This window comes from Falco biarmicus, chromosome 3 (genome assembly GCF_023638135.1).
Source record: "Falco biarmicus isolate bFalBia1 chromosome 3, bFalBia1.pri, whole genome shotgun sequence".
In the NCBI taxonomy this organism is placed as follows: Eukaryota; Metazoa; Chordata; class Aves; order Falconiformes; family Falconidae; genus Falco; species Falco biarmicus.
The window spans coordinates 31,388,043-31,409,071 of record NC_079290.1 but is presented as its reverse complement, the minus strand read 5'-3'; the positions used below and the strand labels follow the sequence as shown (position 1 = coordinate 31,409,071).

Below are 21,029 nucleotides of genomic sequence, written 5' to 3'. Positions count from 1 at the left end.
GAATACCAGCCGTTTACTGTGTGCCCCGGGGGAGCTGCTCCAGTCACCATCTGTTCCTGCAGCTCCGTGAGCGAGTATAGAAAAAAAAGCAAAAATACATGTGCGATGAAGCTGCATTAGGTCCGTAGCAATTATTTACGTCAGCTCATGCCCATGGATTTGTCTTTGCCTTTCCTGCTTCACATCCAATGACCAGGTAGGAAGTTTCATGCTGAGTGAGAAAGGTACCAGGGATAAAATAGTCTGAAACTGAGAGGTATGATGTAGGGAAATGAAGGATTATGTGCCTGAGGAGAACTACTGAGGGTCTTAAGTGGGGGAAGGGACAGAGAAAGACACTCAGAAATTAAGGAATAATAAAACTTGGATTTATTTTTAGGGAAACAGAATCAAGAGCACCTTAAAGTGCCGGCCCTTCCCACCCACCCCAACCCACCCTTAAAAATAAGCCACTGCTACCTTCAGAGGAATAGATTTGGTAGACTCTGTTCCCAGCAATTGTTTGCACGGGGTATTGAATTTGTTCCACCACCTTTTTTTCCCCCATACCACAGCAGCATTTTTACAATTCTTTAACTAGGCACTAAAAGCAGAACGTGATCCTTTGGTGATGGAGCACAAGGATAGGGAAGAAGCACTGACCTGTACTCCTTGTGCACAAGACAGCAGGGAAAGCCAGCATTAGAGCTCTTGGGGAATAGGATTGCCTTTAATCAGCTACCTCATTAGAGAACCCCTCATTAGTCTATTACTTGTAGATAATCTGGATTCTGATGTATCAAAAGGAGGGCGCGCTCCATATGCATGCGCTGTAGAGCCTTGGTGACTCTAATGTGTATTTTCCGCATTAATGCACTAAGCCAGCACAGTCTAATACTCAGCAAAGGGTGAGAAATGAGCAGCCAGAGGAAGGGATGCAGTTCAGTTCATAATAAAATACAAGTTACTTTTTAGTCTAGTTAACTGAAAAGGCAAAACAATTTAAAAAACCGTCAGCTGTGGGAAAAAAAGAACAATGATAAAGAGCAAATGGCAAAACCAAATTATTTCAGTAGGAGTTACTTAGAAAAAAGACTGTCTCTTTGCCACCCTTGCACTGAATAACATCAATGAATTCTGCCGACAATTGTCCAGGAAACAGGATTAAGTCATATATGACATTAATAAATGTGCTTTTCAAATGAAATCAACGCAAATTAAAAAATCATAATATACTAATAATAGTAAGATGTGAGCTAGCCATAAATGTTCTTCGAATACTGAGCTAAAAAAACTTTCAGACAAATGGCACCAGCACAGACCATTTTTTGCAGTTGGGATCTTTGTGGTATGTTGCAGTCCTCGGTGCAATCAGATTTGGCAGCCACGGTCTCCTTTGCAGCTGCAGCCCTCACAGATCTCAGTAACTTGATTTTATAGCACTAAGTCATGGTGGTAATTTAATGATAGGCAACTTCTCCGTTAGCAAAATGTAGGTTAGAAATCTCAGCAGAATAATCTGGGCCTCTGATCTTCAGAAATGTTGAAGGGAGATCCAGAAAAAGGTCTTTTTCTCCAAATGCAGTTTCTTCTTCATTGTGGTGCAAGTGCAACCAACAGTAGCTACCAACAGTCAGGCATACTCACACAAAAATACAAAGGAAGCCCTCAAAAGCCTGCCAATAAAAGCAAATTTACTTTAAAAATATTGTATGTGGTGGCCAGAGCCTGACTTTGAGGTCCTGATTACGTTTATCTACACAGCAAGCCTGCCTGGGATGGAAACGGAGCACCGCTGAGCTCTCTGACCCACCTTGGCTTGCAAAACTGCTCCTGGTTTGACATCATTAAAAGGTGTTTTGGGCTTATTGTCTGGGTGGAGGAATCCCACCACTGGGGCAGGAGCTGACATGAGGTCCTGGACAGGGTGGGGGAGCCCTGGGAAGCTGGGCAGGGCTGTGGGTGCCCTCAGGGCCCCAACACCCACTTGGCACACTCATTGAGGAAAGGTGGTGGCATATCGTTGAGGTTTGGCCAAGGCAGAGCTGAGTTCGGCCAGACCGGTTTCAGCTGAGGTCATGCCAAGGCTGTTATTCACACCTGAACCAGGAGAAAGGTGGCGTGTAAAAATGCACAACACATGCCGGTGGGTAAAGCAGCTACGCTCTTCTTCCAAAAGCCCAGGCCACAGCTGGAGTATGGCGTCGGGGCATTGTATCCCCCCCGGCCCCCCACCCCCCACCCCCCCCACCCCACAGCTCTCTTTACTGCACAGACAACTGGAAGTAACAAAACCACAGCTAAATATGGTCTGCTTGGAGGGAGCCGGTGGCTCTTGTCTTTCCCCGTTTACAGTATCATCCATCCGGTCCCCCTGGTTCAGCGTTTGGCTGCCCACTCACCACACCAGCACCTAGTAAAGTGATGCTTCATGCGATTACTTGGTGATTCACCGTCTTGTTTGGATTTTCTGGCTCCTGGGCTCATGTTTATCAGCAAAACACACGCTTTCTCCAGCATCAGACTGTAAGCTGATTGGAGCCATACGAAATGCCTTTGAGTGAGATGCTCTACACAGTCAGGCATAATTAATGTCTATTTAATTGAACAACGGCATCTCTTTTTATTTACAGGGCTTTACTCCCATGTCTTTCAGCACGTACTTTCCAGTTTTCCAAAATGTAAGATGTGAAAATGAACATGTAAGTGAGAATATGCTGATTATTTTCTTTTTGAAGATCCAGTTCTTCACCTCTGTTGTACTGTGTTCACAACAGGACAACTAGCGCTGAGTGCTGCAGGCAGGATTCACTTCACCTCATTTAGACTACTTGCCTTGATTCCCAGAGGGAAGCAGACAGGGTTAACCAGGCAGCTCCAGGGTGATTCATCTAACACAGGTTGTGTGAATCACAGAGATGTCTCTCTCCAGACAGAGAAGGAGACGAGTCTCTCTGCATTAACGCTAGCCTGAAACTGCGCTGCCTGAAAGCTAGATTGGCAGTCAAATGAAATGAAGAAATCCACAACAGCCTGAAGGCAAATATTTACCAGTGCTTTTTTTGACAGGCAATAAGTAAGACAAGGTTTAAGATGTAATCATGACATATGCAACACTCAATAAAACTATCCTGCTGTAGTACAGGAGGTGCATAAATGCACAAGAAACTTGGCCACAAACCTGGAGAAACAAGTACATGTGCCATGTTCAGTGTGGATGGCAACAGGGGTCTTTTCCCAGTAGCTGCTGGGACACTTCTGGGAAGGAATTACTTCTGTTGCCATCCACACTGACCGAGTGTCACTAATACATAAGGGAGCACGGCTTGTGGAGTTTTCTGCTCTGCTTCTGCAAGCCAACTTGTATTATCACTATGCATCACCACGGACACATCCTGTTCCATCCATCCAGCCTCCTGAGAAAGGAAGATCACAGCCAGCATGTTTTTCAGGAAGCATACTCAAAAAAATGCCAGCAGTTACAATGCTGCCAGCTTCAGTCTTGCTTTGCAAAGCCAGCTCCTTGGCACTGAAAGCTCTTGTGTTCCTGCAGGAGCCAGAAAGGGCTGGCACAGCTACAGCAGGATCCTCTCAAGCTTTCTAGCTGGAACACGCACATGCACACATGTATGTCTGTGCTCAAGCTGCTGGGTGACCTTCTACGACCACCAATTTTTTGTCTCTTGCTTTCTCTCTATGGTTTTAATAAAATGTATTCATTTTGAAAGCAGGCAGTAAACACAGGAGCTGGGCATAACAAAAAAAGCCATCACTACTAACTGAAATCAATAATTTTGATGGGTGGCAGAACCTTTAAAACTTTCACTTCATTGTGCTCCAGTGCCAATCATGCATCTGCAAAATGTACATCTCTGTGATGTGTGGGACAACACTGTCCTTTTCAGAAGCAGCGGACTGCAAGTTCTCTGTCACACACATTTTTCCTTCTTCATGGTAATTAACACATTATTCAATGCTTTCTGAGCATTTTTTATGCTGAAAGCTACTAGAGTTTCACATTAATAGGGGAGGACTTGTTCTCATGAAACTAAGGACACTGAGCGTGCTACCGATTCAAAGATACAGGTGGCTAGAAAAGGGAATGTCCATCAGTTGCTCAAGCCCATTTCTCAGGTGAGCTGCTCCAAAGCTGCACACCTGACATGCATGGTTCCAGTGAACCAAAAATACTGGTAGGGATACTGGTAGGGAAAAGCTTTGATTTCTTAAGCCTGTGGAAGTAGCTACAGCCCTGGGTTTCACAAATCCTCTGTGCTGGTGGAAGTTTAATCAATGGTCAGGCTGGCAGATGTAGAAGCTAAAAGAAAAATAGCTAATTCAAAGTTCACAAGCCCAAGGAACGTAATTCTAGGATGACTCATAAACTAGATCTGATTGTTGATGCTCTACAAATCTCCGTTCTACGTAGCTCACAACTGGCTGACAGCAGAGTGAGCGAGCCGGCTCCCCAGCCACGCTCTCCCTGCCATCGTTGCATGCTCTCTGCAGCCGTGGTCTGACGGATTTTAAACAGTTCTGTGGCATCGTAAAGTAAGACTCAACGTACCACAAACATGAACTGAGATGATTACACATATCGTAGTTAATGAAGAGGGACGTGAGGGGGAACAGTCCAGACACATCCTATTGCAAAAGGCAGAGAAAATATGTTTGACTTCTGACCCCAAGACTATGCTGCTGGCAATTACACCACCACTGCTGGGCAGTATAATGCTGCCTGCAGAATTTCCGCCCCATCAGCAGGGTATTCTCAAGGGCAGCTTGGGCTCAGTGAGTCAGTGGAGGGAAATGGACCCCTTCAGAAGGGGCAGCAGAGCAGCTAAGGTAGGCTTCGGTGCTGAATTGTCTCCTGTCCTCTCCCTCGCTCACAACTTAAGGAAAAGGTGAAGCTAAAATGAGCAGCACCCTTAGGGGACAAGATGTTCTTTCATTAAAGGATCACATGGAAAAACTCTGACAGCTTACCTGATCTTCAAATATCTGCTCTTATGAGATGCCTCCCTCTCCTCTCACACTGGTGTCTATCACAAGTCACCCTTAAAATAAGTCAAAATCAAGCATAATTGAGATTTTAAAATCTGTCCAAATTGCATAAAGGGAAAACAGCAGTGAAAGTCCACATGTTCCATATGATAGGGGATCCACATCCATATGGGGATGAACACCTCATGCCCCATATACCTGCACATTTCTGGTTCAGCAAAACCTGTGCAACACACATACCTGGATGCTTCTCACACTTCACACAAAGGACAGATATATCTACTGCCTTCATTACCCTGGATTCTCCCTGCTGACTGCCCTCACCTTGCAGGTCTTCAACGGCACCTTTGGTTTATTTTCTGATTAATCACATGATTATTATTGTCCTTATGTTGCATATAACTCATTAACTTGTTAAGTGTACTTGGCAACACTCTGCTGCTGGCCTCACAACTCTGATTTCACCTCCAGACCATGCCAGTGGTTTCTCAGTGGCAGCTGCGCATAGCATAGCCTCTGCTGAAGATGCTGCTTCACCAGATTAGCATCCAACACTAGCAGAACCTCGGCTGCCTGGCCCTGGCTTGGTCTGGAAGCAATGAAAGTAGCAATCATATGTATTTATCCTTTTTGAAGAAAACAAAACGCGGTGACAGGGATAACCATAGCCAGCACTGAAGACTGGCAGCCACACCAGCTCTCTGCATCCTATGGCAAAGCAAAAGACAGAATAACCCCAAGTTCAGATTTGAAAAAGTAAGGTATAGTGTCCTGCAGAGTCAAATGCACTGTCTGTGATATTAATTACTAACTTCATTAGAGCTACACAAATCACTTGGTAGTAACCTTTTTGTTCATTTAAAGTCTGCGTCACTACTTTAGTTATTGTCTTTCCATGATGCACTTGTGGAGTGTTTGCTTCCCTGACAACAGAGCAGCAAGTTCCCCAAACCAACCTGTTTAAATGCACAAATTGTGTGCATTGCATTTGGGGGGAAAGTGATTTATTAAACACCAACATACATGGAGAAATTCCCAAGCAGGCTTAACAGACCCTTCTGCTTGCTGTCACCGCGCCAGCTGCAGCGGAGTGAAGGAGCTGCCAAGTTCAAACCCACATCAAAACGCTCAGGACTGCCATAGAGGCTGCCTCCTGTAGGGCTTGGGCAAGCCAGGGACTTCAGTTGCCACCCCATCTGGGGAACAGGCAGGGGACATCTGGGGAACTCCTCCATCAGGAGGAGATCACAGCCAAGCCAGCCCAGCCCAGAAAAGTTGGGGGTCATCATCACCTTGTTACATATTCAAGCCCATGTGGCCATAAGTGACAGCAAGCATTAAAAAGCTTAGTTCAAGCTTTTATTTAACACAGCAAGACTGAAACATCTTAATGTTAAAAATAGCCACCGTTAATACTCAGTGTTACCCAACGGCTGAACTAGGTTATAGTCTTTTTCAGTTTAATTGGGGATAGCCCAATACATAAATAGATTGTGGTTATGTTTAGCTGGGTACAAGGATTAGAGACTGGTTTAATACAGAAGCAGATCCTGATTTCCACTTAGGAAATAGAAAGAGATTATCTTGACTGTACAATAGAGCCCAAACACAATGACGAACCAGCAAATAGTGAGTTTCTTTAATTAGGGATGTTTACTGATGACCGTGACCTGACACTTCCGATGCTTATGTCACTTCCTATGCTAAGACAAGGGCATCCCTTAAGTATTATGAGATAGGTAAATACTCCAAGGGAAGAACGCTAAAGACTAAGTTATCACTGACACTGAGGGCATATGCCAGGTATTAAAAGGCGTGTGTTGTACTCCTCGTCCTGCCTCTTGTTAGTAAGGCATCCCTCCAGAGCAGCAGCCCTTGGGTTTCAGGGGTTGTACTGTGCAGTTTTATTCAGACATCTGGAGCAGATCTCTATATCGTTAGGTCTTGGGTTTTAAATCAGTAAAACAATACAGGCATAATACAGTGCTTGTGAGGAATATTGGAAAAATCACTTAGATTATTAAAAGAAATCATAGCTGGTATGGAAAATATTGCTAAAATAATAATTTGCTTCTAACTATTTAAAAGAGAACTTCTGAAACAGTTACAAAGCTGAGATTGAAAGAATTGGAAACAACATCATTATTATTTAACATACACAGTCAGAGACCAAGCTCCTTTGTGCCAAGCACCATACAAACATACATCAAAAATACAGCCCTTGTCCCAGACAGCTGTCAGCCTCATTATTAAATGAGAAGCATGGAAAACAGAAGGAAATAAAGACAGAGCACTGGTCAACAGGAAAGGCAATGGCCAGAGTAAATCATCATCACAACAGACATCAAATATTTGCAGAATAATCATAGAAGACTTTTATGTAGACTTTAATGGAGAATTAAATAGCTTTGTGGTCTACAGGGATCTTCTAGGCACGAGGAACAGCACAGGAAAAGGTATGGAAGTGTGGGAACTGTAGATAAATTCTCTTTCATTGCTATGGAAAAGAGATTTTCTTTGGAGCACAGCTCAGTACATTTCCTCACAGAATCCCAAATAGCTTTGGGGCTTTTAGCGTGCCTTTACATGGCCCATAGAATTTGTCATCCAGTTTCAGGCAATGTTCGTCATCTGTGATGTAACACAACAGTCTGTTAGTCTGAGTCCCACTTGGTTTCTCAAAAACAGAAATCACAGAAAATATTTAATTTGCCCATATTTATGTTTTCTCATTTTTTTCATTTAAAAAAATGTTTAGAACACCTTATTTTAAATTTCCAGAAGTTAGCAATAATTTCTTGATGCTTTGATGCCTTAATACTTTCTTCAATTCCCTTTTTTAATCTCATACCACAGAAAAAAACATGTCTGAAAACAAGGTTCCTACCAAACCTATTGAGCTGGGCATGAAAACCTGTGCCTGGAAACATAAAATCCTTTATATTAAAAGACTAAAGACTTGCCTATGTAAGAACATAATGAAATATGAAAACAACCACAATGGAAAAAGTGGAATAGATTTACAGTTTTAAAATAGCATGCATGACACAAAAGTTCATGGGTCTATTTAAATTTCAACAAAAAAGATGGTGGGTTTTCTCATTAATGCAGAATGCATTCATTGCGGGTTTTAAGCGCCTCGATTTAGAAACTGAAGGCAATTTTTATTAATAGCACATGTAATCCCAGCACAGGAGATTCCTCTGGTAGATTCATTTGCTCCTTACACAGGCACCCTTGGCATCAGTAGGAAAAAGGGCTGAGTAAGAACTGCTCGGCCAGGGGGGGCTCCCAGTGGCGGTGGGGTTCCTGCTGACAGTGTCACCTTGCTGCTGTCCATCAGGCAGGGTGGGCAAGCTGGCTGCGTCCTGAGGACAAGTCATGAGCGTGCATACACAGACACACACGAGTCATGATGGGTTCTGGGTCTAAACACCTGGGAGACTAGGACCTCAAGACGCTCGAGAGTACAGACACGGCCCATGGGAGGGGGAGCAAACACAACGCTCCGAGGAATGCAGGGAAGGAAAGGCCACCTTGTTGGCTGTCCACTAGCTGTAGCTGACAGCTTTTTTCTATTTCATCCTGTTTATTCCAAGAACTCCTCTGACATACAGAGAATGCTGGCTGAGTAGGACTGACACCATCACTGCGGTTTCTCTGGTTACTATGTATGGATTCAATTTATCTCAGCCTTTTCATGGAAATAGTTCATGTGAGCCAGGGAAGAAGAGAAAATCTAGTCCTCTCACCCTCCTGAGAAGGCAAATAACCACCAGGAACACCCTCTGTCCTGTACAGCTTGACATTATAGTAAAGATGTAATCAAAACAAATGTCCACCTTGTGAGAAGCCCTGGGAGATGCTGTGTTCCCCAAAGTCGCAGATCCCCAACCTCGCCCTCTTTGGAGAAAGCTGCCTTGCACCTCGTGGCCACCGAAACAGGAGACCACAGCTCGGGAACTGCAGCGGGCAGCCAGGGATGGCCAGACCTGCACGCAGCAGCCCAGCCCTGCAAGAACGGGACAGAATTTCATTAAAGAGCCCTGAAGTTCAAAAGTAACCGTAAATCCAAGAGGCATCTGAAAACTCTTGTGTAAAATCTTCAGAAAGGCAAGGAAGAGTGGAAGAGCAAGGGAGATGTTTAAAGAAGAGCATCACACAATAGCGGAGCAGTGGTGAAAGAGCCCAGAGCTGCAATGACAGGTGTGTCCCTCTGACTGTCCTTTGAAGGAATTTGAGGAATGCCCAGAACAGGTCTGAATACTGTACTAAATGCTTATTTTTAATGCCTGTTACAGATCTGAAGCTTGAGTGATTTCTGGCCCTAAAAGAGGAATTCCAAGGCACCCTGAAGGTAACAGGACAAGAGCCCTCATTACCAGTGAAGTCTCTGAAATGAGCTACAGAAGACTAAGACTAGCAAATAATAATTTCCAGCTGCTGATGCTCCCAGTACGCAGAACAGAGCTGTCACGAGCTGCAACGGCTCTCAGGAGAGGAGAGAGATGCCAGGATTGCAGAAACCCTTTACATTAATCATTTTATATAAAGTTTCCAGTGGAAACATTTTGGCACATCTGCACTTGAAAAAGTCCATAAAAACCTTGTATGAAATACGTTTCTGCTTTTCAAACTTTCCTTTCTTTGTGTATTCTCCTAATAGCTCAACATTTGCCAGCAACCTACCCCCGAGGCAGTTCTGGTGTTTCATAAACCACAAGCAGTGTTAGCGTGGGAGTTGCAACATCAGCCCACACCCATGGCCAGTTAAGATGCTGTCTCACCAGTTCCCTTCCAAGGTGACTCCCTGGCCATACACTTCATCTTGCGAGAAGTTGTGCAACGCCATGAACATTTATCTGGTGCTGTTATCACAACAGTGGGAGGAAATTCAAGGTGACTGCAACTCCCTGGCAGGGATCCCAATTAACGTGGAAATCTTTTACTGATGCTCACTGCCAGGGCATCCTCTGCTTCTTAGCAGCATAGTTACCTTCTCTGGTCATTGCATATATTGCACTAGGCAGGTTTTGTTCCTGAAAAGGTGGCTCTTAAAACATGTTTTGGAGGATCTGAAAGCACAGGATGTCCTTGTGATGGGGGACTCAGGGCAAAGTCACCCCTCAGCCAGGTCTGCAGCAACAGTGTCAGAGACTGGAAAGCAGCGACGGCACAGGGAACCCCAGGGGCGCTCTTGGCAATCAGGGGAGATGGCAGTAGAAAAAAAGCAAACCGCTGATGAAAAAGGCACCTGCTCCAACCTAAGCATCGCGTAACGGGGAGAGCAGTGCCTTCCAACCTAATGTAAGTTTGGGGCAGGGGCAGCGAGAATCCTGCAGCCAGTGCACAAAACAGGGACCTTACAAACATGCTAAAAGCTCTATACATGCCAGATAAGGCCTGCCAGTAAAATAAAAGACCCATAGTGTCATAAGCATGACTCTATACCAAATGTATGCATTGTTCCCCAAGACCTTTCCAAAAATGACAAATGATCTCAATGTCGATGTTTATTTATGTATTATTCCCTTTTCATGTACCTACTTCTTCTCTTAAAGGCATTTTCTGGCACTTAGGTAAATGATTCAGTAGATTTCATAACTGTCAAAGGCCCAGGCAGTTATCGTTATAACAGGGACAGCAGATAATACATAGAGTCTTGCAACCTTTTATTGTCACAGACCTCACAGGTGAGATGAGTGTGAATAAGAATTACCACACAATGAAATTAACAAAAAATAACCCACCAAAAAAACCAAGAAGAGTAACAGAAGGTCAGAAGAATTTATGTGGGATATCAATAAACTGTCAAAACAGAACCACTTTCCTGCATTTTTCTTTTTATCAACAATTTTACAGGCAGTGCAGTGCTGCATCCCCTGCCAGCTTCCCAGCTGGTGCTGGTGCACATGGGCTTTGCACGACTTTACACGTGGAGCAGTGAGTGGATAAAACATGATTTGCACACAGAGCTACATGACTGTACATGCAGAAGGAAATACAGCTCAAATACTTTTTTTTTTTTTTAAGACATCTTTTTTTCTTCAATGCTAAAAGATGATGAACGGAAGAATCTCTTGGTATTATAAAATGAGAAGTGTAAGTGAGCTCACAGATCTAACAGCTACACATTGTGGGCCACAGGCTGGAATGTATGCAAAAATATTTGTGTATGCATGTGGGCAGAGCTAAGTTTTCCATTATAGCTCTTTCTATGTCAGAAAATAAAGAATTTCAACCAATTATATAGTCATTTAAACAACTGTGCACTTTATAGCTTTTCCATTTTGTGTGGTCTGGCTTTCTTTATTTCATGTGTGCCATTTACCATCTCCTGTTGCCAATGGTTTGGATTCCAGTTCTAGGAGTTTTCTGTTAGTTCAGTGCTGCAGCAGATACCAAGCAACAATGTTGGCTGCGAGAGCACGTACACTCAAGTCATGTTTCATTATTTTTGGTTCCTAAGAGTATACATGAGCCTAATCAAATTCATCTGTAAGCGAGTCAAGTGTCCTTGATTAATGCTAATGAGGAAAATCTGAGGGCAGATAGGCATGTAATTTCTGCTTAATTTAAAAGACATACTGAAAACTGAAAACCTATATTGGTGCAAAGCCTATTTGTAAAACGTTAACTATATCTTTCTGCATCTGTCAGCTATAAGTACAGACAGGTTAGGAGCAGGTTTTCTCCATTGCTGCTGCCATGTCTTCTGGAGACATATGTGTGCCTGATTTTGCAGCCACATCATAGTTTGTCCCTGAGGCCATGAAATATTTATAGGGATCCTTCCATGCATTTGAACTGCAGCAAGCAAAAGAGTCCCACAGGTCCCACATTCTGAAAAATATTTAGACATCTTGTCCCCACTGATTTCAGTAGCAGGAACCTAAACAACTTGCAAAATCAGGGCCATGATCACTCACCCAAGAGGTATAAAGTAAAAACCAGTTTGTACCTGGCTGCATTAAAAGCCACTGTTAAGAGTTACTAATAGAAATCAGCAGCAGTATGGGTTCTGCAAGCCCCAGTGCTGCGCCACGGATGTCGCGTGCCAGTTCATTGTCGCTTTACCTGTTAACAGGGGTGGGCATGAGACAATAAGCCCAGTAGAGGTAGCTAACCCCGGGTATGAAATATAGGCTTGCATGGTAACAACTCTTTCATGCAACCCTTTTGCTAGAAGCTTACATTGCCCAAAGAGAGGTGCCAACACCAGCGGTGTGATGTGTTATTCCCACAGCAGTGTAACCTTCCTTTTCTGGAAGTGCATGGGTAACTCCACAGCCTGATTTACCGTAGCTCCGCTGCCTGCATGTCAAGTCCACTGGCTGCTATCTCACAACATTTCAGTAATCCTGTTCATAAATAGCAGAGAGCGGTCGCTGCAGGCTGCAAAACAGCTTACAACACAAGCAGCGCTTTGGTACTCCAGTGCTGCAGAGCAGTGCAGGCAGCAGATGGGACAACGATGCTGCAGTGCCTGGGCTCAGACCTCCTGGAGGAAACATCCTGTCACCCAGAGGAGACAAAACTTCTCAGCCTTCCCCCCTCTCAGCTTTGGGCAGGGGCTTTTCTACTGAGGCTCACAAGGAAGCGTGCAGCATATAGGAGAGGGAAGTGACTAATCACATCCAGCACTTAAAACCTATACGTTACTGTAAGTATAGAAAAGGCAATGACTATATCAGTTCTCATGTCTAGCACTGGTGCAAGGGACACAAGAGAGCAAAAATGTGTGCATGAGTTCTTGAAGTGCAATGCAAGGTGGAATTTGGGTGACTAGCCCTAGCAAAACAAGCTGCCAACCCCCACCTAGCCTAACAGTACACCTGAGAGGATACAGGCATATAGGATTTTGCCAAACAATGTTCTCAGGTGCTTAAAATTCTGCACTGGCCATGTCCTCAGGTGCCACTGCTGTGGCCAAGATTATCATAACTCTTCTGCTGAGATTCACAAACCACTCACTGTCATGCCAGCTTGGTCCCTTAGGGGTTCCCAGCCCATATCTAAAGTATTCAGAAATATCCATTTAGCAAAGACATTAAAAAACAAACAAACAAACAAACAACAACAGTAGTCATTTCCATCCCAAAATAGCTAGAGGATGAGTTCCAACAAGATTTTATAGCATCCTTGTGGATAGAGCACTCATTTACTCTTTTCTTCCCCTGGAAGAGTCTCTGAGCCACACGGTTCCTGGACGGCTGCTGCAACGTGTCCCCAAGGAACCAATGTAGAGCCCAGGGATGCAGCTCAAGTGTGCCCCTCCAAACTGAATCTTTTAACCACTAGACTACAATCCTGCTTTTATACATTAGACCATTTCCATTAATATTATCAGCCTGGTGTGTCAGTCTCTGCAAGAAGTTGCTCCCTGTCACCTGCAATTCTTCTATAAACCAAGGGTTCAGGTTGCTCCTGAGAAGAGGAAGCTGCAGATATCCTTCAGAATAAGGAGCTCCCCTATGGATGAACAGTGTAAGGATCTGACTATTATGCAAAAAGTTACCTTTCCTTCTGTGCAGACCCCTCTTTTCAAGGCTGAAAGAGAGACAGAGATAACAGAGATATCTCTTGGGTGCACACAGGGGATAGGTGTGATTTTGCAGCTCGTTTGGTAAGGTTAGTCCCCCATGCTCTCCCTATACTGTGCCAGAAAAGGCCATGTGCTCATTCTTGGATCCAGCCTTCTCCCTTCGTGATGACCCGCATGAATGCTGGACACGCTGCTGTGATTTCTATTAGGTTTGCATGGCAACGTTTTGGTAGTGAGGGGCTACTGGGGTGGCTTCTGTGAGGAACTGCCAGAAGCTTCCCCTATGTCCGACAAAGCCCATGCCAGCCAGCTCCAAGACGGACCTGCCACTGGCCAAGGCTGAGCCCATCAGTGATGCTGGTAGCATCTCTGGGATAATGTATTTAAGAAGAAGGGGGGGAAACTGCACAAGACCAGCAGCAGCCAGAAGAGAGGAGTGAGAATACGTGAGAGCAACAGCCCTGCAGACACCCAGGTCAGTGCAGGAGGAGCAGGAGGTCCTCCAGGTGCTGGAGCAGAGGTTCCCCTGCAGCCCATGGTGAAGCCCACAGTGAGACAGGCTGTGCCCTGCAACCCATGGAGGTCTACAGTGGAGCAGATATCTGTGGAGGACCCACACCAGAGCAGAGGGATGCCCAAAGGAGGCTGTGGCCCCCTGGGCAGCCCACGCTGGAGCAGCTCCTGGCAGGGCCTGTGACGCCATGGGTAGAGGAGCCCAGGCTGGGGCAGGGCTGCTGGCCGGGCTGTGACCCCGTGGGGGACCCACGCTGGAGCCGGCTGTGCCTGAAGGACAGCACCCAGCAGGAGGGACCCCAGGCTGGAGCAGGGCAGTGTGAGGAGCCTCCCCCTGAGGGGGCAGGAGCGGCAGGGACAGCGTGTGAGGGACTGACCCCAGCCCCATTCCCTGTGCCCTGCGCTGCTGGAGGGAGGAGGGAGAGAAATAGGGAGTGAAGTTGATCCCAGGAAGAAGGGAATGGTGAGGGGGGGAAAGGTGTTTTAAGATTTAGGGGTTTATTTCTCATTACCCTACACTGATTCGGTTGGTAATAGATTAAACTCATTTCCCCAAGTCAAGTCAGTTTTGCTCGTGATGGTCGCTGCTGAGTGATCTCCCTGTCCTTATCTCGATCCAAAGTTTTTGTTGTATTTTCTCTCCCCTGCCCAGCTGAGGAGGGGAGTGATGGAGCGGCTTTTATGGGCACATGGCATCCAGCCAGGGTCAATCCACTGCAGATTGCACCCACTGAACTGCTGAGGCACCAGACGACACTGGGGGCGGTTTCTGAATACCAGCCTCACACAGCACTTAACATGGATCAATCCCAAGGAGCATTAGCCCCACGGGATGCAGGGTTAGGGCACCCATGCCTGGTTCAGGGTGTATTGACTGTGTGACCCCTGGGGCCAGTTGTCTTGAAGTTCGTTGTGCAGTGTCTCCAGCTAAAGGCTTTTGAGAATTGGAATGCCATGCCTGCCCTCCGCCTGCACTCTTCTCAAAAAGCTGAGGAAACACCCAACTTCAGCTGAGGGGAAACTAAATATTTTTGTTCAGATAGTACCTCTCAGAGAACGGATGCTTGGAGCCAACTAGCAACAAGCTTGCTTGCCCAACAAGTTCAATGTCTAAAAGCATTTAAAAGCTGTGTGGATTCAATCCTCCTTGTGTGCACAGGTAGTCAAGACTGCCTTGTTTCTGTTACAGTTTGGGGCTTTGGGCATACATCATCGTCTAGTTGAAGAGACTGCTCCAAGCTCCATTAGGTTTTACCATTTCACGGCTTTTCTGGTTTGCCTGCTGACTTCCTGTTATCCCATCTGCTTCCCCATCTATTAACTTAAGCCGTACTGATGGAAATACACCAGGAAGGGATCATATGGGCAGCTCAACTGGCTACAGTAAAGGAGCTGCAACCTGTGGTAGCACCCTCTGCTATTGCAAAGGGCAAGCCAAATCTCTTGCGCATTAAGAAAGTTTAACACGTTGCTTCAAAACCAAACCAATCATCTTTGAGCTAAATATCAGCCTCTTTTCCTCATTTAGTGGAAGAGCAAAATATTTTGTAGTAGCAGAGTCTTGGCTGTTTCTGCGTCACTGCTGCCCATAACAATGCAGATGGAGGAATAGCTTAGAGCAGATAGAGCCTCTTATGGGCCTCACGGTTTAGATTATTTTTTTTCCTGTGCAGTATTTTGTAATGACTAACATTTGCCACAACTGTCTTAGCGTGTGTTTCTATACGTAAAGCTCTCAGCCCAGCAAGACTCCATCACAACTTTCAGCTTCGGAAACCTCTTTTATATCAGCAATGATAGCAAACAGAAGGCACAGCCATCCTGATTAATTAATCCCCATACAGCACCTCCTAGCAACCAAAGGTTATTTTGCTAACACTTCTAGATGGGACTTGTGAGAGTATAACTTAACCACATGGGAATGCACTATCTCATTCTCGTGAGCTCAAAAGTCTTTAAAGGAAACATTACTTACCTCATTACTTTCCGAGATGCCCTCAGTGGCTGGATGGGCAGCATGACCAACAGGCAGGCTAGTCACAGCAGGCCGGGAGAGAAGGTCCGATGACAAAATATACAGTTACAATTAGGCACCCTTGCATTTTTCCCAAAGGCTAATGAAGCCCCAGTCAGACCATGGCTCCAAATGTGTCAGCTACAGCAAATTACAAAGGGTTTCAGAGCACAAAATTGATGCCATTCTGGAAGGCACTGAAAACACTCAGCTTGTGTCACTGAGTTTGTACAGCTTCAAGTGCTGATAAACAACCCAAGACATGCCCATCTGGGATGCAGCAAAATTCACAACTTTCATGAGTTTTTGACATTCTGGCACATACTATCTGTGTGAGAGCAACCTCCAGACCCCACATTACAGCAGCACTGGGACCTCCAGTACTGAAGCTTCCCACATCTACTTGCAAGTGCAATGTGGCATTCCACCCTTAAAACCATTTTCAGCAATTTAATCCCTCTACCTGACTTGGCATTAACAGTTTTTTAAGGTGTTACTTCTGTATGTCTGTAACGCTGTGTTTTTAAGATGTGTCTTTTACTAGAAAATCGTAGCTAAGCAAAGCTAGCAGAGAGTCGTCTCAGCCATGCTGAAGCATGAGGAGAAAAGTAGCTGGCTCCAGTGTTTACACTTGAGACAAACCAGGAGACTCTGCAATCAATAAAGTTGATTTACCTCCAGTTAACTGCTTTACATTGAAATGCGTGTCCACCCGACGTGCTTTACCAGCTATGGGAGGTCAGCATACACCCTCCTTGCTGAAAGTAATTAACATGAGGAGCAGAAATTTATATCATAATTAATTAATTTTCAATGCACTACATTACCAGGAAGCCTGAGGAGTGTTTATAACCAGTGGGTCTCCAGGAAACAAGGACATACACTAAGAGAGACCATTCACCATTAAAGCCCCTGCCTGGCGTCATATACTGGAGTATGAAGGTGCACTCGATGGACTGGGACAAACTTCACCACCGCAAATTAATTCTATCAGCCCAGAGTGCACACAGGGATGTCTCAGGAGTCTGTGCCAACATTACCAGTGATTATAAATGTACATTTCTGTTATAACACTTGCAAATAATTTTTAAATTCTAGGAATTTGGGGGTAGAGTTCTGCATTTTAACATAATAAAATGCACTTTATTGTCACTGCACTCTTCTCTGGTATTGAGAGGGATGTCAAAGTGATCTGGGAACTGCTGGTGCTCCTCCCTCCAGGTAGCACTGCATTACCCACCTAGGATTCTGGGGATGGTTTCTCCTCAGACCTTCCTCTGAGCAGCATGTCATGTCAGAGACCACAACGCCATCTTCTCTGCAGGCCTTCTCTCACACACATGGCAAATGTGTGCCTCCTTTCCTAAAGAGGGCGGAGAAACCCTTTAGTGATGGTGGCCTACCAAACAATTGATGGAAGTTGTTCTTCCTCAAGCTCGACCGCTCACAGCAGTGGTGGCAGTGGGAAGATGCTGTGGCAGGTTCTTGTGGGGACAGGGTGGGGTGTCAGAAAGCAGCAGCAAATAAGCCACCGCACTTGGACCAGGGTCTTGCTGGCAGCATCCCCAGGCAACCTCCCGGTCTGCAGCCACAGCCATGGTGTGCTGGGACAGCCCTCGGGAGCTGGGCTGGGCACAGGAGGCGGCTGCCTTCTCTCCAAGGCAGTGCAAAGATCAGAGCTTCTTATCAGCACAACTCACCGGCACAACTGTTGTTTGTTGCAGACCACGTACCAAACTCTTTACATCAGACACTGTAAGAACAAAGGGCCATATGTTTCCTGGCTTTGCAGATCATGTGGGGAGCTGGAGGCGGGGAGGAGAAGTGACTGAATATTGTCTGGTTGAAAGCAAGACATTACCCCTCCCCTCTGTCGTGCCCTGGGCTGGCTGGAGTCCTCATGCCCTGACCCTGACCCAGCTGCAGCCTCTTGCTGGCCATGACCATAAGCAGGAAAGGTGCTCCCACAGCCAGGCGAGTGTCAAGGAGCTCAGCACTGAGCGTTCATTTTTCCCAGCAACTCGCTTCCAGTCTAAGAGGAACACCTGTTCACTGTAACATCAAATCCTCCTTCCCAGTTCCTGGGTTTTTTTTGCTTCCTGACCTATTTCCTTGTATGTACCCTGTGACCAAAGTGCACCTTCTTCTAAGAGGTGCAGATCACCATTTGGAGAGAAAAAGTTCCCATTGCAGATGTCCTGCAGGGCTCAGCAGAAGCCCATAGTGGCTCCAGCCACAGCTTCTGCCAGGACATGGCAGGCATTTCAGGTGGAGACGGCATGCCCTGGTACAGAGTATGGCAGCACCTCATGCCCAGGAAAGGCAGGAGCTACCTCTGCAGGGCATTCCAGCCAGATTGTTAATCTGAGGGGCCAAACCTCCCAATGAGTTCAAAATGCAGCAGGGACTGTAGTCCAGCAGCCACCACCTTTTGCTGGGATGAGAAGTGATGAAACCAGGGTGTGCCTGCAGCCGAGCCACCAGCTGGGGTGTTCACAGGGCAGCAGGTCTCAGCAAATGACTGCACTGTGGGTTGGAGCATCCCCTCTCATGATTCAGCCCTTAGCCCTCACATCTCCCACGGGAGAAAATCTGCTGAGCGGCCACCCAGGGACCAATTGGGTCCCACCTGCAGACTGCTTGCAGGTAGTCTCCAGGACAGCTTCAGACCTCAGGTTCAGAATCATAGAATCATTTAGGCTGGAAAAGACCTCCGAAAACATCAAGTCCAACCATTAACCCAGCACTTCCAAGTCCACCACTAAACCTCATCCCTAAGCACCGCATCTACACATCTTTTAAACACTTCCGGGGGTGGTGATTCCATGACATCCCTGGGCAGCCTGTTCCAGTGTTTGACCACCCTTCCAGTGAAGAAATTTTTCTTGATATCCAATCTAAACTTCTCCTGGTGCAACTTGAGGCCATTTCCTCTTGTCCTGTCACTTGTTATCTGGGAGAAGACACCGACCCCCACCTGCCTACAGCCTCCTCTCAGGCAGCTGTAGAGAGACATAAGGTCCCCCCTGAGCCTCCTCCTCTCCAGGCTAAGCAACCCCAGCTCCCTCAGCTGCTCCTCACAAGACCTGTGCTCCAGACCCTTCACCAGCTCCGTTGCCCTTCTCTGGACACACTCCAGCACCTCAATGTCACCACCCTCAGCCACCCCAAAACAGGACCTGCTGCTGACAACATCTGGTAACAGTCAGGGGCTGGACATTTGGTAATTAATTTTAACTTGTCATTAGAACTGTTTGTTCATCAGTCCCATTGTAAAAGACTGTTTAAAAGCTGTATTCATTCAAACATAAGCTCTCATCAGTCCCATCTTCAGGAAGCTCAGTAAGTTCTCCTGGGTCTGGGCAAAGCAGAGCCGCAAGTAGCTTTGGCTAATAATGAACAACCTCTGCAGGGGACTTCTGGTCACCAGAAGTTATCTGCCTGGCATACTGCAGAATGAAAGGGAATCGACACCCACTTTGATAGACAATTATCAGTAATGCCAGCATTTCCCCACATTTCGCCAGACTTTTCCCCATGGCCTTTCTCAGATGGTACTTCCCTGGTTCTCAGAAGCGCACTTCACATGTCACCACACTGGAATCAACCCAGCCAGGCTTGGCTTGGATGCTGTAACAATATGTCTTAGTGGAATGTATACTATTCACATGGTGAACCCCTCGAGGTGAAGCAGAAGCTCACCTGAAAGACAAAATGAGCGAGACACAGCAGTTTCAGATACCTTCCTTAGCAGGTCAGTCTTCTGTATGTTAAATTCTGCTCTGCCTGCAGCTGAGCACTCCTAAGGTACAATGGCTCACAGGCATCAGGGAAAAGCAGCTAGAGAATACCAGGCTTGCTTGAACTGGCTTTGAGCATATTCATGATTCACAAAAAAACCACAGGGCCAAACTTGAAGCATTGTTCTTCTCCTACTCAGTTCTTACCCAAAGATTTCAGGAGAAGTGTAGCCTGAAAGAAATTTTGTGTGTGGTCTCAAGATTTTATTGCCTAATTGTAATGCAGTAAGAACTAATTTTGTCCTATGGGGCTCTGACCCTCCCAAACAAAACGCCAAGATCCTGGATCCTAAGAGAATGATGCAAAGTGGCTGAATTTGGTATTGGATAGAGTTGGCACCTTCCATGGTCTTAACCACCAGTGAGGGCAGGTCTGAAGTTTACAATGGGTTGTGATGGAGCAACCTCTTTAAACTAATACCAGACATTGGAATTTAGAGAAATGCTCGGGCTGCCTTAAGTTACTTACAAGATCCTACTGTCTTCTGCTGGCCGTGGAAATGAAAAGAATAGAGAGTTCTACGCAGCCATTTCTGTTTTTCCCTCTAGGCTTATAAGCGAGCCCTGGAGAAGCGTGCCAGCACAAGCCAGATTTGCAGAGACACAGGTGCCCTGGAACTCAGCATTATGGCACCAAGCCTTTTGGTGCCTCCCCCCGTGTTCAGAAACCATAGCCCTGAGTTAGGTGCACGGGCCCATTCTGCAACACCTGGGGAGCGCTCCATACCTCAGCTGGGGTCTGCAGATACCTACAGCATCAGGAGAACGGCACAGGGGCATTCTCAGCCTCTTGATCGCGGTGTGAAGTCTTTGGCAACAAGACACCGACCTGAGAAGGCGCTTGGGGAGTTTACTGGTTCGGGCAGGCGTTTGGATGCTTCACAGCTCAGGCTGCAGCTGCAGGGTGGTTTCAGTACCCCGGGTTCGGGGGTGCCTATAGCAGCCCTGGGCAGCACGTAGGTACCCAGAGCCCTGCGCTGCCCCTAACCCGCACTGGGTTCCTCGGGCTGCCCGGTGCCCGCCGCAGCTTTGATCTACAAACTGTGGTCTTTTACGTCAGTCGCAGGCCGACACGGCTCGCCCTTTCTTTGCTGGAAGGTATAATCCCACCGCAACCTCACGGCACAGCCGGTCCCCAGGCCGAGGCGCACCTCGCTGATTTCCGCACGGAACT

General features: G+C 46.3%; 1 protein-coding gene across 1 annotated transcript in view; it reads right to left on the bottom strand.

Moving 5' to 3' along the window:
- Nucleotides 1–20,737, bottom strand: part of GEM (GTP binding protein overexpressed in skeletal muscle) — a 32,978-nt gene extending 12,241 nt beyond the window's left edge. The window contains exons 1-4 of the mRNA XM_056333015.1: nt 20,609–20,737; nt 17,756–19,757; nt 17,296–17,418; nt 16,017–16,074 (exon numbers count right to left, since the gene is read on the bottom strand). The gene's annotated coding sequence lies outside the window, so the exon portion shown is untranslated. The remainder of the gene's footprint in view (nt 1–16,016; nt 16,075–17,295; nt 17,419–17,755; nt 19,758–20,608) is intronic.
- Between the last annotated feature and the right edge of the window lie 292 nt (nt 20,738–21,029).